The sequence below is a fragment of the Primulina eburnea genome, chromosome 18, assembly GCF_022965805.1.
Source record: "Primulina eburnea isolate SZY01 chromosome 18, ASM2296580v1, whole genome shotgun sequence".
Lineage (NCBI taxonomy): Eukaryota > Viridiplantae > Streptophyta > Magnoliopsida > Lamiales > Gesneriaceae > Primulina > Primulina eburnea.
Window position 1 is genome coordinate 22,184,360 of NC_133118.1, and position 27,792 is coordinate 22,212,151.

General features: G+C 40.4%; 1 protein-coding gene and 2 long non-coding RNA genes across 4 annotated transcripts in view; all 3 read left to right on the plus strand.

Moving 5' to 3' along the window:
• Window positions 1-27,792, plus strand: part of LOC140819807 (pentatricopeptide repeat-containing protein At4g14850) — a 76,509-nt gene that overhangs the window by 33,233 nt on the left and 15,484 nt on the right. The window lies entirely within an intron of this gene.
• LOC140820296 (uncharacterized) lies at window positions 2,541-5,572 on the plus strand. The gene is made up of 3 exons (XR_012115411.1): window positions 2,541-2,824; window positions 2,910-3,073; window positions 5,057-5,572. It is a non-coding gene; the product is annotated as an uncharacterized lncRNA (long non-coding RNA).
• LOC140819754 (uncharacterized) lies at window positions 9,734-11,984 on the plus strand. Its single transcript, XR_012115270.1, has 3 exons — window positions 9,734-10,782; window positions 10,868-11,031; window positions 11,228-11,984. It is a non-coding gene; the product is annotated as an uncharacterized lncRNA (long non-coding RNA).

Genomic DNA, 27,792 nt, shown 5'->3' on the forward strand with positions numbered 1-27,792 from the left:
CTCGACTACAATGCACTTTCTCCTGCATATGTCGAAACTGAACCCAATCTCGCTACCTGATGACCCTCCTAGAGTCGGTAAACGAGTCCAAACACAACCCTAGCATATAGAGCCTCAGTGTTGTCCCGGGTCGTAAGGACCAATGGTGTACAATCACAACCATGGACTTATCCTTTCGATGAATGATAACCACTTAGAAAGTCCTAGGAAAGGCAGTTCGATATAATCTTCATATAACTACCTGAAACGACATCGACTTTTTTTTTCTAATCATAAACCATATACTCGAAAATACTAACTAAATAAATTAACTTAACATTTCTAACAATCATAATAAATTAACATATGAAATCTCAAGTCCATAAAATAAAATCCTAATTCATCAGCTAACCAAAACTTCCTAAATTAACCTTTGAAAAGATCAACTAACAATAAAAAAAGCATAATAAATATTTCTAATAAAAATCCTTGACATAATCTTTAAATCTTATATCTTACAAGCTAGTGCGGAAACATAAATGCTCTCGGATGTGTAATGCTGCACTCGATCCACTCAATCGTCAGCACCTCTCATAAATCATCAAATCTTGCATCATACAAACCTAATGAGTCTAAAGACTCAACGCGTTCTAAACATGGATAACAAACAATACATATACAATCACATGCATTAAAATCATATTTTTATTTAAAATATCTTTTGGACATAAATAAACCATTTAAAATCATTTAAGCATAATTAAATCATAAATAGTAAAATCATTTTAAAATAACACTAAGCATTAAATAAATCTTCTAAAAATCATTTTAAATAATCTTTGAGCATAAATAAATCATTTTAAAAATAACTTTAATCATCATCATGAAACGTATATCATAAAATCATTTTTAATCATAAAGCTTTCTATTGGAACATTTAATGTTCGTAATCTTGATTTTGATGTTAACAAAACTTCTTATTTTTTTCTAAAGTATTTAACTTAGTGCGCAGGTAGCTGGAACTGATCGGGCTTCGAAGTGATTAGTTATAAAGCCAAAACTGGAGCTGAGATCAGTTACGAGCCAAAATCACAAACTGAAGACATCCAACTGATCGTACAAATTGAACCAGTCGAACTGAAATGTAAACGAGCAGTTAAAATGATTGTCCAGCTGATGGGTTGTTCAGCAGAAGATCTTCAGAAGCCCGGCCAGCTGATGAAGAGCCCAGCTGACCAGTTCAACTGAAAGAGTGAAATCAGTTCAATAGACGAGTCAACTGATTTCACCAGCCCAACTGAAGACCAGTTCAGTTGACCAGTTCAAAGCATCAATCAGAACCAATCAGTTGCAAATCAAGACAATCTTTGTATTCTAGTGGATTCCAACTACCCACAAAGGTACAAAAGCTATGGTACGATCAATGTACAATAAGAGACGTTGCATCAGAGCTTAAAGCCAAAAGTTCTGGAATGGATTTCGAGAAATATATTCAAAATGAAACGGTCACAATAATTGAGTCTCACTGTATGTTCAGCCAAACGCCTATAAATAGAAGCTGAAGCTCAGTGAAGAAAACGACGAGAGCTGACAAGCGAAAAGAAGAAGGGCACGCATGTTGCATATCAACTTATAAGAGAGAACACTTTAATGTGTTATCAGCTTAGATTAGAAGCCTATTTCGCTAAATGTGTGAGAACATCCTTGTTCAGTTCTCACACACAATCACTCAAATTCCGTCTTGCACACAGACGTAAAACATGTGTATATAGTTGTAACGTCCGTACTTTTTGCTACTTAAAATTTGCGGAAAAATTAAAAATTTTCCTAAAAGAGTAACCAAACTTCAAAGCCTAAAAAGTAAACCGTACGTCCCCAAAAGTAAATGCAACAAAAGATTAAAAAAATAAGGTTTGACAAAAGTATTTGTTCAAAATCTCATGACCAGTAGCGTGAAATCATAGTATTTGACATTTCATAAAGACTTAAAAACTTGGGCGGTCCTCGGGTCTAGCCTCCTGCTCAGTCCAAGCCAGCTCCTTGGTCTCCACCCCTAGCCTCCTCAAAAACATCCTCACCTTCATCGATCAAGTTTAGTGAGTCTACAGACTCAACACGTATAAACTGGAAGTAACGAGAATTACGTAATAAAATCACACGCAACTTCAAAATAGAGAGTAAATACTTGAATCTTGAAATAGCCATTAAACTTGAACATACATACATAACATAGACGTGCCATAACGTGAAACTTTTCTTAAACATGCTTGCATATTTGTACATACTTGAACATACATAAACTTCATAATTTTGCGTAGAGGTATTTTTCAAAGCAAGTGACCCATAACATAAATCGCCTGATCAGACTAAACCAAAGTACTGGGCTGACAGGGAATATCCACTGCCACATTCATGAGATCCCCATTCATGCTTTAACGGGTGGATTGGCCCGTTCAGGTTTTAACGCTTTCCAATCCTGATCTAAACCTGTTCAGGCTAGGGTTTCCAATCCCATACATAAATTTGGTCACAAGATGTGAGGCCCAATACCTTAAGTAAGCCCAGCCCATTTCCCATTTCATTTATTAAATGAACCCAACCCATTTCTCCTATATCAGAACGTGAGAGCTCAATCCAGAATCTTCTCCTCTGCTTTGCACCCCGTCGCCTTTTCTTTGTCTTCTGCAGCGATCGCGCAGCGTCCCAGCGGCCAGAAATTTTGTGCAGTAGGTTATCACTTTTCATCCTCCATTCTATTAGCTTCTTTCTTTCCTTGTATCGGAAGGTTGCATGCTCGATCGGTCCTGTTTTCCAGCACGGTGCGTGAGCTTCGATTCGGATCTAGGTAAGGTTTTTGGCTTCGATTCTTGGTTGTTCTTGGTGTGTTAGTTGGTAAAAGTGTAGTATTAAGCTTTTCCCCTAATTTCCAGCTAGGTTTCCGGCGTGAACAGTAACTCCGGCGACTTTTCCGGCGAGCCATCTTCTCGAGTTCACCATTGTGTGTTTAAGCTTCGTTTCTTGAGGTTGTATCGTTGGACGAGTTTCATTCGATAGCCTTTAAGAATTTACCGTGGTATTGTAAGTTGTAGTTGAGGTACGCTCAAACCTATATCATTATGACGGTTATATTTGCGTGTAAGAATATTTGGTGAATGTTAATTGCTATTATGTGCATTGAATGTTTATTCTGTTGCATTCATGCATAAATTGTATTGGCATAACATATTGAGCCTTGACTCCTTTGACGGCTATTTATGTTGATCCTGTTGAGATATATTGAGTCATCAGAGGGACGAGTGGATTAGGATTAGCCACATTCCCAGATGACAGCTACGGACGAGCGACTTAGCTACTCGCATTCCCGATGCTATGTGCATGGACGAGCGGCAATTTGATGCTGCATTCCTGGCACGGGTGGCCACTGTTACTGTTGATGATGCTATTCGTTTGGACTCCATTTGGTATCCGTTATTCCATTGCTACCATTCATGCATCGCATAGCATTGCATTTACTTGATATTATTACATGTAGTAGCCCGAATTCCAAATCGGGTAATTAACGGATTAATGGTGATTAAGAAGGTTTAATGTGTAATTTTGACCGTGGTCATGATCGGACGGACCGAAGATGGTTCGGTAGCACCGAAGAGTTCGGACGATCCGAAGTGAGTTCGGTGGATCCGATCATGAGGTGTCAAGAGTTGATCGACACGTCAGTTTACATGCAAGTTCGGAAGATCCGAAGTGTAGGTTCGGTGGATCCGATCATGAGGTGTCAAGAGCCGATGGACACGTAGGAGTTCGGACGTTCCGAAGTGTGTTCGGTGGATCCGAACATAGCCTATAAATAGTGCTCGGATTTCCTCATTTTGTATTGTCATTTCTTGAGTTGTGTCTCATATTTGAGAGGGTTGGAAGGTTTCTAGGGTTAGTTTGTCGGTCGAGCGTTAGCCAAGAGCTGCCAGGATTGGTAGCGTAGCGACGCCTGAGTTTCGAGGCAATCGACATCAAAGGGCTGTCGACGGACGAAGGTAAACCCTAAACCTTTGGTAGTACTAGGGAGTACTGGTTTTGCTAGTCGAGCATGGTAGTATTGTTCATTGGGTATGCTTTTGTTGCGTAGGCTTGTTCTAGACCTGATTAGCAGTGTTGCGTAAGGCTAGGCTTGCTGTGATAGAGGTACGAAAGTACTATCCGAGATATCCTGGTTGAGTATACATTCATATATGCGTTGCATGATTATTTGCTGCATTGTTATATGTCATATGATGCATGCTATTATGTCACGAGTTATGATGCATATTGCATTTCATGTTGAGCCGTATCTCCTTCGAGATAGCCTTTATTATTGAGCTGTATCTCTTTCGAGATAAGCTATATCTTGTGGGGCCGCTCAGCCCTGTCTTGTCTTGTGGACGCATGGACACCGAGAGTACACAGTGGCCGACGGGTCGGGAGGGCTTCGGTGATCCGGGACATTTTAGGTCCACGTCTGTTCTTGTAGTGGATGCAGTGACCCAGAGGAGTACCGCGCGGCACTATCCACTTGGCGCCTCTAGACTGAGCATTTTGAGATCCTTTGTGACTCCTGTTTCTTGACTACCCTGGTATCATATCATAGCATGTGCATTTCATATAGGTCTGTATACTCATGCTTTTGTACTGGGCGTTCTTATCGCTCACGTCCTCGGTTTTGTTTATCTTGGACACCCCATTCCCACGGGGCAGGCCTCAGGTTGGACAGCTCAGGAGGAGGAGGAGGAGGACGTTGAGTAGCTGGTTGGTTTAGTTTATCGGTACTATTTTGTTTCGATATGGTTGTACTGGATATTTTAGTTTGAGTTATTCTAGACTTCGATTGGGTTGTATAACCATTATTTGTTGACTGTTTCCGCAATTATCTCTGATTGTTGTTAATTAGGTTAATTGCATGCTTAGTTCTTGATTAGTAGGTGATTCTGGAACGGGTCACTACATTACATGTCTTTTATTTACGTCGTGATTTTACTGGTTTGTCGTACTGGGGTCCGACCCCTGTTTTCTTTTGATGTTGTGGTTGTTTTTGATGTCATAGCAGGTCATTCCAGGGGTTTTGACGCGTCTGGTGGAGCGTCAGCGAGTGGAACCCAGTAGTCAGTCGGTTTGTGTCAGAGTTCCCAGATATTTATATATTATACTGGTTTGATACATTTGCCAGGGAGATGCCCTGTGTAGTTGTATGGTGATGTCTTTATGTGGTTTGGATTTTATTTGTGGTTTGTTGTTTCTAGTCCTGGCCAGTGCGGCTGTAGGATATTTGTTTGGTTGGTTGTGAACTTGACGTTATTTTCGAGCGTATATTACTGTTGTTGTGTTTTGAAATTTTTGGGATGTCCTACTTACGGGGAGGTCATGCCGAAATTTCTGTAGGCCCAAATGAACGTTTTAAACTCATTTTCGCTGTTTACACCATTTAATCCTTGTTGTTTGGTAATTAAATATTAATTAGAGCACGGACCCTGACAGTTTGGTATCAGAGCGTAACTGGGATACGCTCGAATTAGAGTCTAGGACACTCGAGTTTAGACACAAATAAAATGATTGTGCATGTGTTTTGATTATTTGCTCTTACTTGTTTCTATGTTTTGAATTAAATTGTATCAGCATGACTAGAGTGTATTTGTTTAAGTTTATGCTTTTATACTCAACCGATTATTTTGTTTCTGCCTGTGGATTAAATACCTGTGTCTTGTAGATGGCACCTGGGCGGAAGAGTAGAAAAGGAAAGGAAGTTGTTCAGGAGTCTGAAGCTCCTAACGTTAGAGGACTGAATGAGACTAACTGGGGAAGACGAGGTCGTCGTCCTCGGGGTGAAGCACAAAATGTAAATGTTGATCGTGAAGTGGATCAGTTAACGAGAGGAATGGGTGAAATGGAACTTGTGATATCTCGATTTCAGAATATGCGTCCTCCTCGATTCTTTGGGAATGAAGATGGCGAGAAAGCTATAGCGTGGCTAAAGAGTATGAAGCGTTTGTTCAATATGCTGGAGTACACCCCTGATTTGCAGCTTAAGTTGGCCATTTGTCAATTAAAGGACCGAACTCAGTTGTGGTGGGAAACTACTGAGGATGCTTTGAAGGAATCGGGTGAAAGAGTTACTTGGGATGTATTTTGCGCTCAGTTTGCTCAAGAGTATTCACCGCCTTCATACTATTCGGCAAAGGAAGCTGAGTTTAATAGATTGACTCAGGGAAATATGACTGTTGTGGAGTATGCCTCTCAATTCTCAGCGCTTCTTTCCTATGTTCCTCATGTTTCTAACAGCGATCGGAACAAGCTATCGCATTTTATGCAAGGATTGAATCGAACCATTTGCACTTTGGTAGTAGCTGGAGCACCTGTTAATTATGCCGATGCTGTTGAGAAAGCAAAGAATGTGGAGGCGTGTCTGCTTTTGGCAGAACCACAGTCTTTTCAACCAGGTTTTCCTCAGAGTTTCGGGGGCAATGTGCCGATGCCAGTGGGAGCACCACTATACCCATCTTTACTGCCGTATCAGCCTTCGCAGCCTTATCAGCAACCAAAGCAGCAAAGCTTTAAGGCCAAAGGAAAACAATTCAAGAAACAGACTCGTAGCAGTTCTTCTAGTTCCGGCAGTCAGCGTGGAAGCTCAGTTGGGTCCCCAGGTGGAGTATTTTGTGATCGTTGTGGTGGTAAGCATTTCAGTACTCAGTGTACGGGAGTTCAGGGATCTTGTAATATTTGTGGGCAAGTTGGACATTATGCTAGAGTATGTCTGAATGCACCAAGACAACAATTTCAGCAACCTCAGTTTGGTCAAGGTTTTAGAGGACAAGCAACTAGGCCTTTTGTTCCTACTCAGTCTTTTCAGCAATCTAGCTATCCTCAGCCTAGGGGTCCGGTTCAGCAACGTTTCCCAGGGCCACAGCAGGCTCGAGTTCATGCTCTAACCCAAGATCAAGTTCAAGACGCACCGGGCGGAGTTATCGCAGGTATCTGCCTTATTTTTAATCATCCTGCGCGCATATTGATAGACACAGGAGCATCTCATTCATTTGTATCTGTTGTATTTGTTGATGAGCATGAGATTGCTACTACTCCGTTGATAGATACTGTGTCAGTTTCTACTCCTGCCGGTGTATGTTTGATGTCCCATGAGATAATTCTGAATTGTGTGATTAGATTCGATGATAATATTATGATAACAAATCTCATCAAGCTAGATATGTCTGACTTCGACTGTATTTTGGGAATGGATACTCTGTCTAATTATCGAGCTACCGTTGATTGTTTCCATGGAGTTGTCAGATTCAGACCGTATTATGGCAGTAAATGGAATTTTTACGGTAGTGACTCTCAATCACGTATTCCATTAGTGTCAGCAATGGAAATGTTCAGACTTTTGTCAACAGGAAATGAAGGATTCATGATCTATGCAGTCGACGCAACTCAGAGAGAAAGATTGGAAGTTTCAGATATTCCTGTTGTCAAGGAATTCCCTGATGTATTTCCCGATGAAATTCCTGGATTTCCACCCCAGAGGGAAATTGATTTTAGCATTGAGTTGGTGTCCGGGACAAATCCTATTTCGAGAGCACCATACCGTTTGGCTCCAGCGGAGTTGAAAGAACTGAAAGAGCAATTACAGGACTTACTGGAAAAAGGCTATATTAGACCAAGTATGTCACCTTGGGGAGCTCCAGTATTGTTTGTCAAGAAGAAAGACGGAACGTTGAGAATGTGCATTGATTACAGGCAGTTGAACAAAGCTACTGTGAAGAATAAATATCCTCTGCCGCGTATCGATGACTTGTTTGATCAGTTGCAAGGTACGTCAGTTTATTCAAAGATTGATCTTCGTTCTGGCTACCATCAGCTCCGAGTTCGAGAGGAAGATGTGCCGATGACAGCATTTCGAACGTGTTATGAGCATTATGAATTTCTAGTTATGCCTTTTGGATTGACTAATGCTCCTGCAGTTTTTATGGATTTGATGAATCGTGTTTTTCGAGAATTTATAGACAGATTTGTCATTGTCTTCATAGATGACATTCTGATTTATTCGAAGACAAGGAAGGAGCATCGAGAACATTTAAGGTTAGTCCTCCAGACACTCAGAGCAGCGCAATTGTATGCAAAATTTTCTAAATGTGAATTTTGGCTGGACAGAGTAGTATTTCTGGGTCATGTTATATCAGCTCAAGGAGTATCAGTGGATCCTAGTAAGGTGGAAGCTGTTATCAATTTGCCAACACCGACGAATATTTCCGATATTCGCAGTTTCTTGGGATTGGCAGGGTATTATAGGCGTTTTATTGAAGGATTTTCTATTATAGTAAGGCCTATGACCCAATTAACGCAAAAAGATCGACGTTTTGTGTGGACTGATGAATGTGAGTCGAGTTTTCAGACTTTGAAGGAAAAGTTGACAACAGCTCTAGTGCTAGCTTTGCCATCAGGTTCAGGTGGATATGTTGTTTGTTCAGATGCATCTCTAAATGGACTTGGATGTGTTCTAATGCAAAATGGGCGAGTGATTGCATATGCTTCTCGTCAGTTGAAGCCGCATGAAACCCGATATCCAGTTCATGATTTAGAGTTGGCTGCCATTGTGTTTGCATTGAAGTTATGGCGTCATTATTTGTACGGTGAGCAGTTTGTGATTTATTCGGATCACAAGAGTCTTAAATATCTTTTCTCACAGCCTGACTTGAACATGAGACAGCGTCGATGGATGGAATTGCTTAAAGACTTTGATTGTGAGATTCAGTATCAACCAGGTCGAATGAATCTTGTTGCAGTTGCTCTCAGCAGGAAAGTTCAGAATGATATGCTGACATCTTTGACTATCTCTAAAGTTCACGAGCACTTGGGAACTTCAGGATGGACTTATCAAATCAGTGGAGACTACTTTATAGTGTCATCTATTCAAATTGAGCCACAGATTTTGTCCAGAATCAAAGCAGCACAGAAGACCGATCCGCACATTCGTAGATTGAAAGAATTGTCTCGAACAGGTCAGACAGAAAAGTTTAGTGTTGCCTCAGATGGTAGTCTGCGCTTTAATGGTAGACTTGTGGTTCCAAATTTGATAGATCTGAAAGAAGCCATATTAAAGGAAGCACATTGTAGTCGACACAGTATTCATCCAGGAATTCGAAAAATGTATCATACCTTGAGAGCTCATTATTGGTGGGAAGGTATGAAGAAAGACATTTCTCATTTTGTGGCTAAATGTTTAACTTGTCAACAAGTTAAAGCCGAGAGAATGAGACCTGGTGGAATGTTGCATAGTCTTGAAGTGCCACAGTGGAACTGGGAGCACATTGCTATGGATTTTGTGACTCATTTGCCTCGTTCTAACCGGGGTTGTGATGCGATTTGGGTGATTGTTGATAGATTGTCTAAATCAGCTCATTTTATTCCGTATGATCGTACTTGTACTTATATGAAAATGGCGAAATTATACATTGATCATATAGTGAGATTGCATGGTGTGCCAGTAACCATAGTATCTGATCGTGATCCAAGATTTGCTTCGAAGTTTTGGGGAAGTTTGCAATCAGCTTTGGGTTCAAAGTTGGCTATGAGCACTGCCTATCATCCACAGACAGATGGGTCAGTCAGAAAGAACCATCCAGACTCTAGAGGATATGTTACGAGCAGCAGTGATGGATTTCAAAGATGGTTGGCAAGAATCACTGTCTTTGGTTGAATTCTCTTACAATAATAGTTTTCAGGCAATAATCAGTATGACACCATTTGAAGCTTTGTATGGAAGAAAGTGCAGATCGCCGATATGTTGGGAAGATGTAGGAGAAAGACAGATGTCAAAACCAGAATTTATTCAAGAAATGAAAGATAAAGTTGAATTGATCAAGAAAAGGATGAAAGCAGCCCAGGATCGTCAAGCCAGTTATGCTAATAAAAGGCGTAGACCTTTAGAATTCCAAGTGGGCGATTATGTTTTCTTGAAAGTGTCACCTTTCCGAGGTACCATGAGATTTGGACATAAAGGGAAGTTAGCTCCGCGTTTTATTGGTCCATATATGATTATTGAGAGGATTGGCACATTGGCTTATCGTTTGGATTTGCCGCAGAGTTTGTCTTTGATACATAATGTGTTTCATGTATCTATGTTGCGGAAGTATGAGCCAGATCCGTCTCATATCTTGAATGTCGAGGATGTGGAGTTAGACAGTTCCCTTAGCTATGTTGAGCATCCAGTGCAAATTTTGGACCGCAAGGAAAGACAACTCAGAAGCAAGACGATTCCACTAGTTTTGGTGCAATGGAGTAGGCATGGAAGAGAAGAATCTACATGGGAATTAGAGGCAAAGATGCGACAAGAATGGCCTCATTTGTTTGAGAATGTTCAGAATTATGCGATGCATTCTGAATTTCCTATGTATTATCAGATGTAATGTTGTGGATATCAGTGTTGTGTTTGTTAGATTTCGAGGACGAAATCTTTTATTAGTGGGGGAGAATGTGAGGCCCAATACCTTAAGTAAGCCCAGCCCATTTCCCATTTCATTTATTAAATGAACCCAACCCATTTCTCCTATATCAGAACGTGAGCGCTCAATCCAGAATCTTCTCCTCTGCTTTGCACCCCGTCGCCTTTTCTTTGTCTTCTGCAGCGATCGCGCAGCGTCCCAGCGGCCAGAAATTTTGTGCAGTAGGTTATCACTTTTCATCCTCCATTCTATTAGCTTCTTTCTTGCCTTGTATCGGAAGGTTGCATGCTCGATCGGTCCTGTTTTCCAGCACGGTGCGTGAGCTTCGATTCGGATCTAGGTAAGGTTTTTGGCTTCGATTCTTGGTTGTTCTTGGTGTGTTAGTTGGTAAAAGTGTAGTATTAAGCTTTTCCCCTAATTTCCAGCTAGGTTTCCGGCATGAACAGTAACTCCGGCGACTTTTCCGGCGAGCAATCTTCGCGAGTTCACCATTGTGTGTTTAAGCTTCGTTTCTTGAGGTTGTATCGTTGGACGAGTTTCATTCGATAGCCTTTAAGAATTTACCGTGGTATTGTAAGTTGTAGTTGAGGTAAGCTCAAACCTATATCATTATGACGGTTATATTGGCGTGTAAGAATATTTGGTGAATGTTAATTGATATTATGTGCATTGAATGTTTATTCTGTTGCATTCATGCATAAATTGTATTGGCATAACATATTGAGCCTTGACTCCTTTGTCGGCTATTTATGTTGATCCTGTTGAGATATATTGAGTCATCAGAGGGACGAGTGGATTAGGATTAGCCACATTCCCAGATGACAGCTAGGGACGAGCGACTTAGCTACTCGCATTCCCGATGCTACGTGCATGGACGAGCGGCGATTTGATGCTGCATTCCTGGCACGGGTGGCCACTGTTACTGTTGATGATCCTATTCGTTTGGACTCCATTTGGTATCCGTTATTCCATTGCTACCATTCATGCATCGCATAGCATTGCATTTACTTGATATTATTACATGTCTTTTATTTACGTCGTGATTTTACTGGTTTGTCGTACTGGGGTCCGACCCCTGTTTACTTTTGATGTTGTGGTTGTTTTTGATGTCATAGCAGGTCATTCCAGGGGTTTTGATGCGTCTGGTGGAGCGTCAGCGAGTGGAACCCAGTAGTCAGTCGGTTTGTGTCAGAGTTCCCAGATATTTATATATTATACTGGTTTGATACATTTGCCAGGGAGATGCCATGTGTAGTTGTATGGTGATTTCTTTATGTGATTTGGATTTTATTTGTGGTTTGTTGTGTCTAGTCCTGGCCAGTGCGGCTGTAGGATATTTGTTTGGTTGGTTGTGAACTTGACGTTATTTTCGAGCGTATATTACTGTTGTTGTGTTTTGAAATTTTTGGGATGTCCTACTTACGGGGAGGTCATGCCGAAATTTCTGTAAGCCCAAATGAACGTTTTAAACTCGTTTTCGCTGTTTACACCATTTAATCCTTGTTGTTTGGTAATTAAATATTAATTAGAGCACGGGCCCTGACACAAGACATTTATCATACCTCAAAAACATGAAATATTTTCTTTGCACGTCGAACATACTTACTTGGCGTTGAGGGATTCGTTGGATTTCTCTTAGGGCCACTGTTGTAAATGCTAACATGAATTCGAATACTTAACTTGTGTAACTTAGACATAATAATCACGCTTACACACAAGCTCATTCATTTCCTTAGGACGTTCTAATATTCCCGTGACTCGACCATGTTAAACATTGCACTAACTAAGACATCGAACCTAAAAGCATTGAACATAAATGTTCCCAAAATGAAGTACATGGACCCCGTGCCTAGGTCCGGCTCCGGGTCCGTGTAGGTACTGTAAAATGTGTCGTGCAGAAAAGAGAAGGCACATACCTCGTGCCTAGGTCTGTGTAGGTACTGTTAAAACACAACGAAAAGACGGAAGGGCACGGGCCCCGTGCCAAGGTCCGTGTAGGCAGTGGAAAATGGTACTTCGAAGAAAACAAAGGCACAGACCCCGTGCCTGGGTTCGTGTACCCTCGGTGAAAGCAAACCAACAAAAAATCAATATATGTGATGCTTAACATTCTGAACATGATTGTACGAACAACGAACCGACGCCTCGAGATCCATCCTAGGGTGCTAATACATTGATACAACCCGTACAAACACCCAGAATCAACGACATCCAACCTACGACACGATACAACTCAAAAACACGAGACTTGACACCAAATCGTTTCTTACGACTTCTAATGAATTCAAGTGCCTATCGACACTAACCGATACACCAATTACCAACCCAACACCATACTAAACATACCTAAATGCAGCAATAGTCACCCGTCGAACCCAACGAAGCCTGGAACAATAAAACTTCAAGAACACATCAATAACATAATTTTCCAGAAAACACAGTTTGAGCAGTCCCACAAAAAACACCCTAACTCACTCAATTATTATCCAAGTATTTCTAATTTTATATCAAATCGAAGGTATCGAAAAGTTATACATTTTATACGTTGAAAGTTTTCCCAAAATCTCGACCGAAAAATCACAGTAAGATCAGCAAAAATGGTTTCAAAAGTGATCCAAACATTATTGCTCAAACTTCTACACATCACCCATGTGTTTTCTCGCATAAAAACATCACAACACATGATATGACTAGATCGACGCAGGAAAAACAGAATATACATGCCTTTGATGTGAAAAACTAACGATACGGCGATACCTAAGCGGAGACGGTGCGAGGCTTGATCTGGGACGATTGTGGCACTAAAATCATGCAATAAAATTCACAAAAAAATTTCTGGAATGATGAAGGGAATGGGGTGGCTGCTTTTTTCTCTCAAGAACCCTAAGGTTTGCTCTCTCAAAATAAATAAATCTGAATTAGAATAAGTGTGTGTGTGTTGAACGGTTTCAGTTTGTGTAAAAGTCTGTAAAACATGTGATTAGTTAATTAGGGAGAGTAAAATTTGCGTAATCAATAATTAACAAGGTAAATAAAATATTACTCGCCACTAACCTCTAATAAAATTCTCTAATTTAAATAAAATGCCCAAGTTCTAAATCTTTAAAAGTTTTGAACTCATAAAATCACTAAATAAATAATTTAGGTTTTAAAATACTAACACTTCATAAATTAATTGAAATGCCTCACCTTTAATCTAAAATAAAATAGCGCATTAAAATTTTGCCAAAAATCATCGCCGGTCTTTTCCTCGATTCCGCCCCGAATAATCACCTGAAACAGGAAACTTGCAAAACATTTAACGTGCATCACAAAACTTCAATAACTTAAAATAATGCATTTAAATAAATCATGCATCGCTAAAATCCATTTAAACTTGAATAACTAACTTAACAATTAAATAATGCATGTGATTTACGTGTACTGATTTTGGGCTCTACAGTTCCTCCCCCACTTATATAAATTTTGTCCTCGAAATTAAATCTTACCAAACAACTCTGGGTAGTGGTTCCTCATGTCCGCCTCTGACTCACAAGTGGCTTCCTCCGTGGATTGATTTAGCCATCGGACTCTGACCAACTTGGTCACTTTGTTCCGAAGCCTACGCTCATGTCTGTCTAGGATTTGGACAGGTCTTTCCTCATACGACAGGTCTGGAGCCAACTGTAACGGTTCATAGCTCAACACGTGCGAAGGATTAGCTAGGTACTTTCTCAGCATCGAGACGTGGAACACATTGGGTAACCCGGCCAGATTCGACGGAAGGGCAACACGATAGGCTAGTGTCCCAACTCTGTCTAGAATCTCGAAAGGTCCAATAAACCTCAGACTCAGCTTGCCTCTTTTCCCAAATCTCATAACACCCTTCATGGGTGCTATCTTTACAAAAAACGTGGTCACCTACGACATACTCGAGATCTCTCCTTCTCTTATCATCATAACTTTTCTGACGACTCTGGGCAGTCTTCATCCTGTCTCGGATCTTTACCACCACATCTGCAGTCTGCTGAACTATCTCGGGACCAAGTTCTGCTCTCTCTCCGACTTCGTCCCAATGAATTGGCGATCTGCACTTCCTTCCATAATGCCTCGTAGGGTGCCATACCTATAGATGCTTGGAAGCTATTGTTGTAGGTAAACTCCACTAGGGGTAGCTTAGATTCTCAATTCCCATGGAAATCAATTACACAAGCCCTCAACAATTCCTCCAAAATCTGTATCACCCGCTCAGACTGGCCATCTGTCTACGGGTGAAACGTTGTACTGAACAGCAACTTCGTACCCATGGCTGCATGTAAGCTCTTCCAGAAGGACGACGTAAACCTCAGGTCCCTGTCGGACACAATATAAACTGGGATCCCGTACAATCGAACTATCTCCCTGATATAGAGCTCCGCATACTACGTCATGGAGAAAGTCGTCTTCACTGGAAAGAAGTGCGATGACTTAGTGAGTCGATCCACTACAACCCAAATAGAATTTGATCCTCTGACTGAACTCGGCAAACCAACCACAAAGTCCATTATAATATTCTCCGTTTCTACTCTAGGATGGGGAGTGGCTTAAGAATTCCTGTTGGCCTCTGATGTTCCGCTTTCACTTGCTGGCAAGTGAGACATTCTGATACGTATCGACGGATGTCTCTCTTTTTACCTGGCCACCAATATAGGATTTGCAAATCTTTGTACATTTTGGTCCCTCCTGGGTGAATGGAATACGGAGATGTATGTGCCTCTGATAAAATATCTTCTCTGATCGAGTCAACACTGGGAACCCACATTCTACCTCTGTATCTCACAATACCATCTGACACTGTGTAGAGTACACTGCCCTTGGCTTCATCTTTCAGTCTTCATTTTTGCAACTGTTCTTCTGAAGACTGTCCTTGACGAATACGGTCTAGCAAATCAGATATGACTGCCAGATTAGACAGGCTAGGCGCTCTGCCCTTACGGTAAACCTCTAGACCAAAACTTTGAATCTCAGACTGAAGGGGACTCTGCACTGACAACTGTGGTACAACTACCACTTTCCTGCTCAAGGCGTCTGCGACAACATTAGCTTTCCCTGGATGGTAGCTAATTTTGCAATCATAGTCTTTCACCAATTCAAACCATCGTCTTTGTCTCATATTCAGCTCTTTCTGCGTGAAGAAATACTTGAGACTCTTGTGATCAATAAATATCTGACATTTCTCGCTGTACAAGTAATGTCTCCAAATTTTCAGCGCAAAGACAACATCGGCTATTTCCAGATCGTGAGTCTGATAGTTCTTCTCATGCACCTTCAACTGCCTGGAAGCATAAGCTATAACCCGACATTTCTGTATCAACACTGCGCCTAACCCGAGCTTAGATGCATCGGTGTATAACACAAAATCTCCTTGCCCTGATGGCATGGCTAACACTGGCGCTGAAATAAGAGTTTGCTTCAAAGTGTCGAAGCTCTTATGACATTCGCCACTCCATATGAACTTAGCATTCTTCTTGGTCAGTGAAGTGAGCGGCACTGCTATCGACAAAAACCCCTGAATAAACTTACGGTAGTAATATGCTAAACCCAGAAAACTGCTGATCTCTGACGCATTCTTCGGCTCAACCCATTCCTTAACTGCCGCTACCTTAGCTGGCTCCACCTCAATGCCGCTGCTAGATATAAGATGACCCAAAAATTCTACCTTCTCCAACCAAAACTCACATTTACTGAACTTCACAAATAACTTGAGACTCTACAAGGTCTGTAGAACTGTCCTCAAGTGCTGACTCTGCTCTTCATGTTTCTTCGAGTAAATAAGAATATCGTCAATGAAAACTATGACGAATTGGTCTAAGTAGGGCTGGAATACTCGGTTCATGAGGTCCGTGAAAATTGCTGGAGCATTCGTCAGTCCAAACGGAATCACTAAGAACTCAGAATGCCCATACCTGGTCCTGAAGGCTGTCTTGTGAACATCTACGTCTTTCACCTTCAGCTGATGATACCCTGATCAAAGATCTATCTTAGAGAACAATGTAGCTCCTGATCAAACAAGTCTTTGATTCTAGGAAGTGGGTATTTATTCCTGATCGTTACCTTGTTCAATTCTCGGTAATCGATACACAACCTTGTAATGCCCGGGAATTTAATCCGGTTAATCTGTAATTATTGATTTATAATTTGATATGATTACGAAAGGATTAATCGGGACACGAAATACAAGTACGTGTGAAAAGTGGGTGTTTATGTGCGAAGGATTCACGCACATGCGCGAGCCAATGCGTGCACATGCTCGCAGCGTCCAGAGGAGTTGGCGCACATGCGCCGAGTAAGTCGCGCACATGCGCGCAGCGTCCAGAGAAGTTCGCGCACATGCGCGAGTGTAGCGCGCACATGCGCGGGAGGTCCCGAACCCTGGGCGCATATGCGCCGAGATGAACGTGCATATGCGCGAGTGAGCGAAGGCGGGAGGCAGTGTGTCTCGCGCATATGCGCGACGATTTGCGCGCATATGCGCGAGTAGTCCAGAAGCTGGACAGCACTTCCGGCGCATATGCGCGGATTTTGGGCGCGCATATGCGCCAATCATGCAGAACAAGGACAAGCCATTTGGCCTAAATGGTGCTACGTGTGTATATATGGATATATATATATATATATATATATATATATATATATATATATATATGTATACACGATTCATTCCTGCAAAAATAAGAAAAGGGAAGGAACAAGGAACCGAGGGTAGATTCGGAGATTGTGAACAATCCGTCCGTTTGATTTCAAATCCGACTTCAGTACCGAGTTCCTATCAACGTAGGCTACGACTGGACGTAAGTTTTGCTACGTTTTGACATGTTTTGAAATTAAACTATTGTCAGAATTAAATAGGATTCATATATGATGTTCTTGTCATGTTAGACATCATAGAATCGAAGTCAGATTGAGAAACGGCTTGATTATGGAATTGTTATGATTTTTGGATTCAATTTGACTGAGAATTCATATCATAACTGTATGGTTATTGAGATTATGACTGGTATCGGTATTGATTATGAGTTCTGATATTATATCTGTGATGTTTGGACTGACGGGATTATTGAGACAGTATTGTTATGCCGTCGAAACATCAGTTGATTGAAATTGATCAGAATCGGTATTGATTTAGATTGTATTGATATACCGTATGTCGATTGACATTGATCAGATTGTATTGTGATTTGATATTGATCAGAACAGGTATTGAATTGAATTGTGTATTGATATTATACATATTCAACTGTTATTACCAGATTGGGAATGGACCGAGATAGAGTCGGGACTTCTTCTTCTTCGTCAGACCGAGAAGATAAAGGTATAAATTAATGTTGAGTTGGGATTGCACAACTCGAGGAAGGTTTGACTCGAGTTTCCCTAAATCACATACTTACCTTATTGCATTGATATTTGCATTAAGTTGATTGATGTACTTGTTCTCTTGATATTAGACGACAGGTATTAGACGAGTTATCTTGTGACAGAAGTGCCAGATAGTGGTGGTATCGCCACGGCACATTGCACGATGTCTCAAGATAGGATATTAGCGATAGAGCTACAGTCCTTGACGGTTAGGTCAGGACACTGGATGTTTGGTTATATCGAGTAATGGAATCTATTACGGAATTCGATATAGGAACACCATATTTGGTTATATCGAGTAAAGGGTATTGGAATTCTTCTATTACGGAATTCGATATAGGAATACCAGGGCACTGGTTATATCGAGTAATAGAGATTATGGTTCCATCCTTTACGGAATTCGATATAGGAATACCACATCTGGAAACCGGGATCCCTAGACTAGGATTGAGTCTAGTCTAAAACGTAGAGTCACTAGCCTGAGTGACAGCTAGATTGAATGGTATTGAGTAATACTGATTTATGTTCCTGATATTGGTACATGTTTAGAATAGAAGTTATTCTTGATATTGAGTATGTGCCTGATATTGGTATATGTTTAGAATATGAATTATTCTTGATACTGATCATGTTCCTGATGTTGGTCCGTGTTTAGAATAGGAATTATTCTTGAGATTGATTTATGTTCCTGATATTGGTACATGCTTAGAATAGGATTTATTCTAGATATTGAATTATGTTCCTGATTAGGGTACATGTTTAGAATATGATTTATGCTTGTTATTGATTTATATCATGATGTTGATATAGAATATGATTTTTGTTATATGCTCTTATATGATTTATATGATTGCATGTATACATGATTTATACTGGGATATTTATATCTCACCGGAGTTATCCGGCTGTTGTCTTGTTTGAGTGTGTGCATGGCAACAGGTGGGCTAGAATCAGGGTCGTGAAGAGAATGAGGCTGGATTAGATAGCGTGGAGATCCGGGCTTCAGAAGCAACTTAGGATTCAGCACCGACATGTAGTTGAACCTAGTGGGATTATTGTAGATAACATCAGATTTGTATGTTCATGTTTAACATGTAATTTGATTTTAATTACATTACGTTTCCGCTTTGCATTTTAAAAGAAAAATTTTTAGACCCTGTTTATTATGAATGATTAAATATTCCTAAAGACGATTAAGGAATGGATTAGCGTCCGGGTCCACACAACAGGTGGTATCAGAGCTGTAGGTCCTTGAACTTTAGGTTCCTTAGCACTGAGATAGAAAAGAGTGAGCGGGGTAGAATGTGTTTTCTTTCCTGCTTTTGATTGCTAGCATGTGATATAGTATTCTGTTGATTTACATTGAGTATGCTAGCATGCCAGCATGTTTTATTGCGTTTATATGTATGTTACCTGAATATCTGAATTGATTTGGTAATATATCTGATTTGAAAATGAATCAGAACCAATTCTTGATCAGAAGGTAAGCTGATCAGAAAGGGATTGGGATTAATTATCTCTTGTGATTACTGATTCCTGTGATCATCAGATATACCTCGTAGAAGATTTCAGAAAGTGGTAGTACTTCGTCTGATCAGATAAATGTATCAGAAATTCAGATGGAAATTAAATTGAAAAAGTTTCAGTTATTTCATCCGCCGATTCTGAGTGGTATTGGGACGTCTGAAGAGTATGAGAACTGGTTGGATGACATAGAAATACTGTTTGATTTACTCGATTGTACAGATGAATAGAAAGTTAAACTGGTTTTCCCTCCGTTACGAGAAGCTGCCAGAAGTTGGTGGATTACAACCAAAGGAGTACTAGAACTGAGAGGTTCCCGAGGATTTCAGGGAGCTGGATCATCTGGATATGGTGATCAAGGAACAGACCCAGGACACACTTGATGATATAGTGGCAGGTATTGTTCCTTTATGATTATGGTGCATATGTATTGATATATACTAATGCAATCAGTATGATTATCCTGGATTGGGTGGCACTGATATACGCTTTACCTGTTGAGTCTGTATTACTGTAGTATTGATCTTTGTATCTTTTGGGGAAAGAATTTGATATCAGTGATATTCCGTGATATATTGTATACTGCAGTAAGTTGAAAATGAGATTGAATTAGACTAGATTGTACTTGTATTGTCTGAAGATGACTGCATAATGGATATTGATATATCGAACAAGTACAGAGCTGTGAAAGATTCTTGCCAGGAGATGGTAAGATTCGGACCTGAAATGGCCAAGAAATGAATGATATACAGTAAGGGATTTAGATTTTGAATTCCTTGATATCTGTATTGTTTATGATTCGATGATTATCGAAAGGAATGGAGTAATTCCGTATGTATTCAGTTGATGACTGAAGTTGAGCGTATCAGGGATTGATTTACTAATAGCAGGAAGTTTGCTATAGTTTTTCAGATAAGATTTCAGGTTGTCCTGTATCCGGAAGAGTGATTTCAGCCCTGATTTGATTCCAGGTATTGGTTTCATTTTAGAATTTCTTATAGACTGATACTGATTGAATTGAAAGAATTGAGATATCAGTTGAAAGATTTATTGCCTGAGAGTTAGAGTTACATTTGATTTTATGTTTCTCTGGAAAGTATTTCAGTTCCAATGATGGATTGATAAATCCTGTGTTCAGCAATATTCTGAAGACATTATGCTCGTTTTATCTATGACATTTTGATATATTCGTAGTGTATGATTGAATTGAATATTCTGGGAACTAAGATTGTGGTATACCGAATTGTTCGGATATGAATCTCGATTGTGACAGATGGTACTCAGAGTCTATGATATCTGAAGATAGTATACTGACTGAATTATAGTACTGTTGAGACAGGGATCAGTGACTGAGAATGACATTGAAGATGGTAGAATTTCCGGGATGTCAGAAATGTCAGAGATTGTGTCTTATGCAGTCATTAGATCAGCATTGTGTACTGATATTCTGAATCTGATATGATATTATTATCACTCTGAGTCTGTGTTTGATATCGATTGTTATGAATCACTGAGATGATAAACAGTTCAGAAGTTGAATCAGACTGTTCAGAACTTGATTTTGATAGTCAGAACAGTGTGTCAGAGCCGATTACCAGGTAGGTAATATTTTATTTTATATGATTAGCTGATTTGTTTGTGTCAGATATTCGGATTTGAATGGCAGGTATTGTCAGATGCACACAGTAGTAGATTCAGTACGATTCTGGTAACAGGAAATGTGTGGTAATTCGAATGGACAGTTTTGATATAAACAGATGAAATCAGTTATGTCAGAATTTATATTGAAATGTCTAAATCGTTGACTGATGAAGACAGGAAGATAGAAACCAGGAGATTGGTTATATCGATTATTGATTCTTAAATAGAAATGGGAGTACATTTCTATGGATTTTGTGAGGGAATCACCGGAATTTTGCCAAGATTGTATCAGTAGGTAGTTATGATTGAACGATTGTTCAATCTGCCTATGTTAGATTGTACAGGATAACGTACAAATATGACCAGACGACTGAGAGGTATGTCAGAAACGGAGGTCAGATTGTATTGAATGCCAAATTTGATTTTATCAGACTGTGATATTCGTTTGATTCTGTATTTTTGGCTGAGGGTATAGATTGATTTTTAGCTATAAGTTATAGATTGACGGATAGTCGGAGTGAACTATCTAGATACTGGAGGATATCCAGGACATGTAGTGCTGGATTTTAGCACTAGTTGACATAATTCATTGTCGCTTGTGAATTATTGTACAATAATAGCTATCAGATGATTATCGAAATATCTTTGGTCGAGATATTGTACAGTGAAAACTGCGGATTTCCTTGGTATTGGAATGATATTGCGGTGATGCCTGAGATTGAATTTGATTGGATCAGAAATCTGATAAAGGAAATGAAACTGATTCAGAGGGAAATGAGGATAGCTCAGAATACATAGATTAAATAAGCCAACGTCGGACGATGACGATTGGTATTGGAGGTCGAAGGTTGAATATATCCTTGAATAGGATTAATAGATGAGGATATTGATTTGCTTTAGAATTGTTGATTGGTATATACGGATGTTGTATAGCTAATAGTGGTGATTGATTCTATCACAAGTTATTTTGAGTAGGATTAGGATATTATACTCCTTGAAGGATTATTCCTGTCTGGAATCAGAGATCCGTAAAAGAAAAATATTTCAGAACGAAGATTATTCTGTTGTTGATAACACAGTAAGGGTGTCAGTAGGTCAATGAGACTATCTGAAAGACAGAATCTGATATGAGATTGAAATTTCAGATTGATTCATGGAGATAAGTTTTCTGATTTACCTCTTGTATACGTTTCGTGTTGATATCTGACTTGATTACCAGTGATTTCGAGGACGAAATCGTATCTTAGGGGGGGAGAAATGTAATGCCCGGGAATTTAATCCGGTTAATCTGTAATTATTGATTTATAATTTGATATGATTACGAAAGGATTAATCGGGACACGAAATACAAGTACGTGTGAAAAGTGGGTGTTTATGTGCGAAGGATTCACGCACATGCGCGAGCCAATGCGCGCACATGCGCGCAGCGTCCAGAGGAGTTGGCGCACATGCGCCGAGTAAGTCGCGCACATGCGCGCAGCGTCCAGAGAAGTTCGCGCACATGCGCGAGTGCAGCGCGCACATGCGCGGGAGGTCCCGAACCCTGGGCGCATATGCGCCGAGATGAACGCGCATATGCGCGAGTGAGCGAAGGCGGGAGGCAGTGTGTCTCGCGCATATGCGCGACGATTTGCGCGCATATGTGCGAGTAGTCCAGAAGCTGGACAGCACTTCCGGCGCATATGCGCGGATTTTGGGCGCACATATGCGCCAATCATGCAGAACAAGGACAAGCCATTTGGCCTAAATGGTGCTACGTGTGTATATATGGATATATATATATATATATATATATATATATATATGTATACACGATTCATTCCTGCAAAAATAAGAAAAGGGAAGGAACAAGGAACCGAGGGTAGATTCGGAGATTGTGAACAATCCGTCCGTTTGATTTCAAATCCGACTTCAGTACCGAGTTCCTATCAACGTAGGCTACGACTGGACGTAAGTTTTGCTACGTTTTGACATGTTTTGAAATTAAACTATTGTCAGAATTAAATAGGATTCATATATGATGTTCTTGTCATGTTAGACATCATAGAATCGAAGTCAGATTGAGAAACGGCTTGATTATGGAATTGTTATGATTTTTGGATTCAATTTGACTGAGAATTCATATCATAACTGTATGGTTATTGAGATTATGACTGGTATCGATATTGATTATGAGTTCTGATATTATATCTGTGATGTTTGGACTGACGGGATTATTGAGACAGTATTGTTATGCCGTCGAAACATCAGTTGATTGAAATTGATCAGAATCGGTATTGATTTAGATTGTATTGATATACCGTATGTCGATTGACATTGATCAGATTGTATTGTGATTTGATATTGATCAGAACAGGTATTGAATTGAATTGTGTATTGATATTATACATATTTAACTGTTATTACCAGATTGGGAATGGACCGAGATAGAGTCGGGACTTCTTCTTCTTCGTCAGACCGAGAAGATAAAGGTATAAATTAATGTTGAGTTGGGATTGCACAACTCGAGGAAGGTTTGACTCGAGTTTCCCTAAATCACATACTTTACCTTATTGCATTGATATTTGCATTAAGTTGATTGATGTACTTGTTCTCTTGATATTAGACGACAGGTATTAGACGAGTTATCTTGTGACAGAAGTGCCGGATAGTGGTGGTATCGCCACGGCACATTGCACGATGTCTCAAGATAGGATATTAGCGATAGAGCTACAGTCCTTGACGGTTAGGTCAGGACACTGGATGTTTGGTTATATCGAGTAATGGAATCTATTACGGAATTCGATATAGGAACACCATATTTGGTTATATCGAGTAAAGGGTATTGGAATTCTTCTATTACGGAATTCGATATAGGAATACCAGGGCACTGGTTATATCGAGTAATAGAGATTATGGTTCCATCCTTTACGGAATTCGATATAGGAATACCACATCTAGAAACCGGGATCCCTAGACTAGGATTGAGTCTAGTCTAAAACGTAGAGTCACTAGCCTGAGTGACAGCTAGATTGAATGGTATTGAGTAATACTGATTTATGTTCCTGATATTGGTACATGTTTAGAATAGAAGTTATTCTTGATATTGAGTATGTGCCTGATATTGGTATATGTTTAGAATAGGAATTATTCTTGATACTGATCATGTTCCTGATGTTGGTCCGTGTTTAGAATAGGAATTATTCTTGAGATTGATTTATGTTCCTGATATTGGTACATGCTTAGAATAGGATTTATTCTGGATATTGAATTATGTTCCTGATTAGGGTACATGTTTAGAATATGATTTATGCTTGTTATTGATTTATATCATGATGTTGATATAGGATATGATTTTTGTTATATGCTCTTATTTGATTTATATGATTGCATGTATACATGATTTATACTGGGATATTTATATCTCACCGGAGTTATCCGGCTGTTGTCTTGTTTGTTTGTGTGCATGGCAACAGGTGGGCTAGAATCAGGGTCGTGAAGAGAATGAGGCTGGATTAGATAGCGTGGAGATCCGGGCTTCAGAAGCAACTTAGGATTCAGCACCGACATGTAGTTGAACCTAGTGGGATTATTGTAGATAACATCAACATGTAATTTGATTTTAATTACATTACGTTTCCGCTTTGCATTTTAAAAGAAAAATTTTTAGACCCTGTTTATTATGAATGATTAAATATTCCTAAAGACGATTAAGGAATGGATTAGCGTCCGGGTCCCCACAAACCTCATGCTCCCATCCTTATTTTTCACAAAGAGCACTGGTGCGCCCCATGGTGAGAAACTAGGGCGGATGAATTCCTTGTCAATAAGCTCCTGAATCTGGTGCTTGAGTTCTAAATCTCAGCTAGAGCTAATCGGTACGGTTCCTTGGAGATTGGCACAATGTCTGGCATAAGATCAATTGAAAACTCCACCTCTCTCTCTTGTAGAAGGTCTGTGACTTCATATGGAAAGACGTCACGAAATTCTCTGACTACTGGTACGTCATTTATAGACAAAGTGGGCATGTCAGGTGTTGAAATAATGTTGGCCAAGAAAGCCTGACAACCCTTGTGTTTAAGTCTCCGCGCTTGAATGCAAGAGATCATGCGAGGGAAGCTCCTCCATCTAGCTGGCTCGAAGAGAAACTGCTCCATGCCTAAAGGTCTTACTAACATTGACCTTTTCTGAAAATCAATTAGGACTCTATTCTTTGTCAGCCTGTCCATACCCAAAATAATATCAAATTCTGGCATCGGCAACACTATCAGATCGGCATATACCAGGTGGCCCTGCAGTTCTAGATCAACATCTCTGACCACGCCGGTAGCTAATAGTTATTCCCCTGATGGGACTGTCACTGAGTAGTTCACATCAAGACCGATGGACTTGATGTCTAAATGATTAGCGAATATCTCCGGAGTGGCTCTTGAATCTATCAGGGCCTTCGTAGTTAATCTCTTGATGAAAATGTTCCCTGAGAGATGTTAGCATAAAACACTATCTTATATCCCGAAAATTCTAACCTTAACCTTAGGCAACAAAAGAGATCAAAATGTCTACTATCATCCTAATAATCTCAATTCAAAACAACATGCAAGGCAAAGTAATACGATGATTAATTAATTAGTTTACCAGTCAATAACGTCGTGTCTGGGTTCGCATCCTGAGCATGCATGGCGAACACTCTTCCCTGTGTTGGTTGCCTCCACTGTGGCCACTCCTTCAGCATGTGGTCACTCGCTCCGCACTTGAAACATTTGCCCGACCCATACAAACACTATCCCGGGTGCTGGCGGTTGCACTTCGGGCACACCGGGTGCTCTCCTGGCCTCTTTCATGCCTTCTGTTGTGGCATAGGACCATTGCCCTTAGGCGGTCCCTAATAAGGCTTCTTCCCTGGTTGCCCTTGGAACGGCCTCTTAAACTGAGGTCGCTATTGCTGCTGCTGCTGAGGTTCCTGATAGGGCCTCTTTCCGTGCCTATCAACCTCGATATCTCTCTGGTCCTGCTCTGCCGCCAAGGTACTAGACACAACGACTGCATATGTAGTTGGACCAGCTACTCAGACATCTCAGCGCAAGATCGGCCGCTACCCATCCATGAAATGCCTCAACTTCTCTCGGGCATCATTAGCAATTAGGGGCACAAAGTAACACCCCCTCTCAAATTTTCGCACGAACTCTGCTACGCTGCTGTCTCCCTGCCGCAGCGCCATGAACTCTCTAGTCAACCTGGATCGTACTTCCTCAGTGAAGTACTTGGAGTAGAACACCTCTTTAAAGCCATCCCAAGAAAGGGTCTGTAGATTTGCTGCCACGGACGCACTGTCCCACAACAGTCTGGCGTCCCCGGTCAGTAGAAATGTGTCACACGTGACCCTATATGCATCTTGCAGCTCCATAAAGGCAAAAGTCACCTCGATGGATTTAATCCATCCTTCTGCTACCATCGGGTTAGTAGTCCCCAAAAAATCCTTTGGACTCATCCGTTTGAACCTTTCGTAAACTGCCTCTAGTCTGGCCTCGCCTCTGTATTTGCCGCAGCCTTGTTCCCCGAAAACTGTGCGAAGAACTGCGTCATACCTGCGAGCATCTGCGCCTGCATGTCTGGAGGTGGAGGAGGAGGAGCGTCTCTCCCCTCCTCTCGGGCCTCTCTGCCCTCCTCTCTTGCTTCCCGGTTAATCAAGCGTTTAGGAGGCATATTGTTCCAATAATTTACCCAACACGTAAACCCCACATGCAAGAACATAATAATAGTATCATCAGATGCATGTACTTTGAACTAAAAATGTTAACATGCTGAAATCATGACTCTATGATTACTACGTAACATAATTCAAAACGTTAAAACTTAGAGACTTGAGGTATGAGTTCGTGAGCTTCTTGCAACTGGCAGTAGGCATAACCCTTTAGAAGAACACCGCTCTTATACCAACTGTAACGTACCATACTTTTTGCTACTTAAAATTTGTGGAAAAATTAAAATTTTTATTAAAAGGGTAACCGAACTTCAAAGTCGATAAATTAAACTGTACGTCCCCAAAAGTAGATGCAACATAAGATTTAAAAAATAAGGTTTGACAAAAGTATTTGTTCAAATCTCATAACCAGTAGCGTGAAATTAGAGTATTTGACATTTCATAAAGACTTAAAAACTTGGGCGGTCCTCGGGTCTAGCCACTTGCTCAGTCCAAGCCAGCTCCTTGGTCTCCACCCCTAGCCTCTTCAAAAAAAAAAATCCTCACCTGCATCGATCAAGTCTAGTGAGTCTAAAGACTCAACACATATAAACTGGAAGTAACGAGTAGTACGTAATAAAATCACATGCAACTTCAAAATAGATAGTACATACTAGAATCTTGAACTTGCCATTAAACTTGAACATACATACATAACATAGACGTGCCATAACGTGAAACTTTTCTTAAACATGCTTGCATACTTGTACTTACCTGAATATACATAAACTTCATGATTTTGCGTAGAGGCATGTTTCAAATCAAGTGACCCGTAACATGAATCGCCTGATCAGACTAAACCAGAGTACTGGGCTGACACAGAATATCCACTGCCACATACGTGAGATCCCCGTTCATGCTTTAACGGGTAGATTGGTCCCCGTTCATGCTTTAACGCTTTCCAATCCTGATCTAAACCTGTTCATGCTTTAACGGGGTGGATTGGTCCTTGGTCATGCTTTACCGCATTCCAATCTCATACATAAATTTGGTCACAAGACATTTAGCATACCTCAAAAATTTGAAATATTTTCTTTGAACGTCAAACATACTTATTCGCGTTGAGGGATTCTTTGGATTTCACTTTGGGTC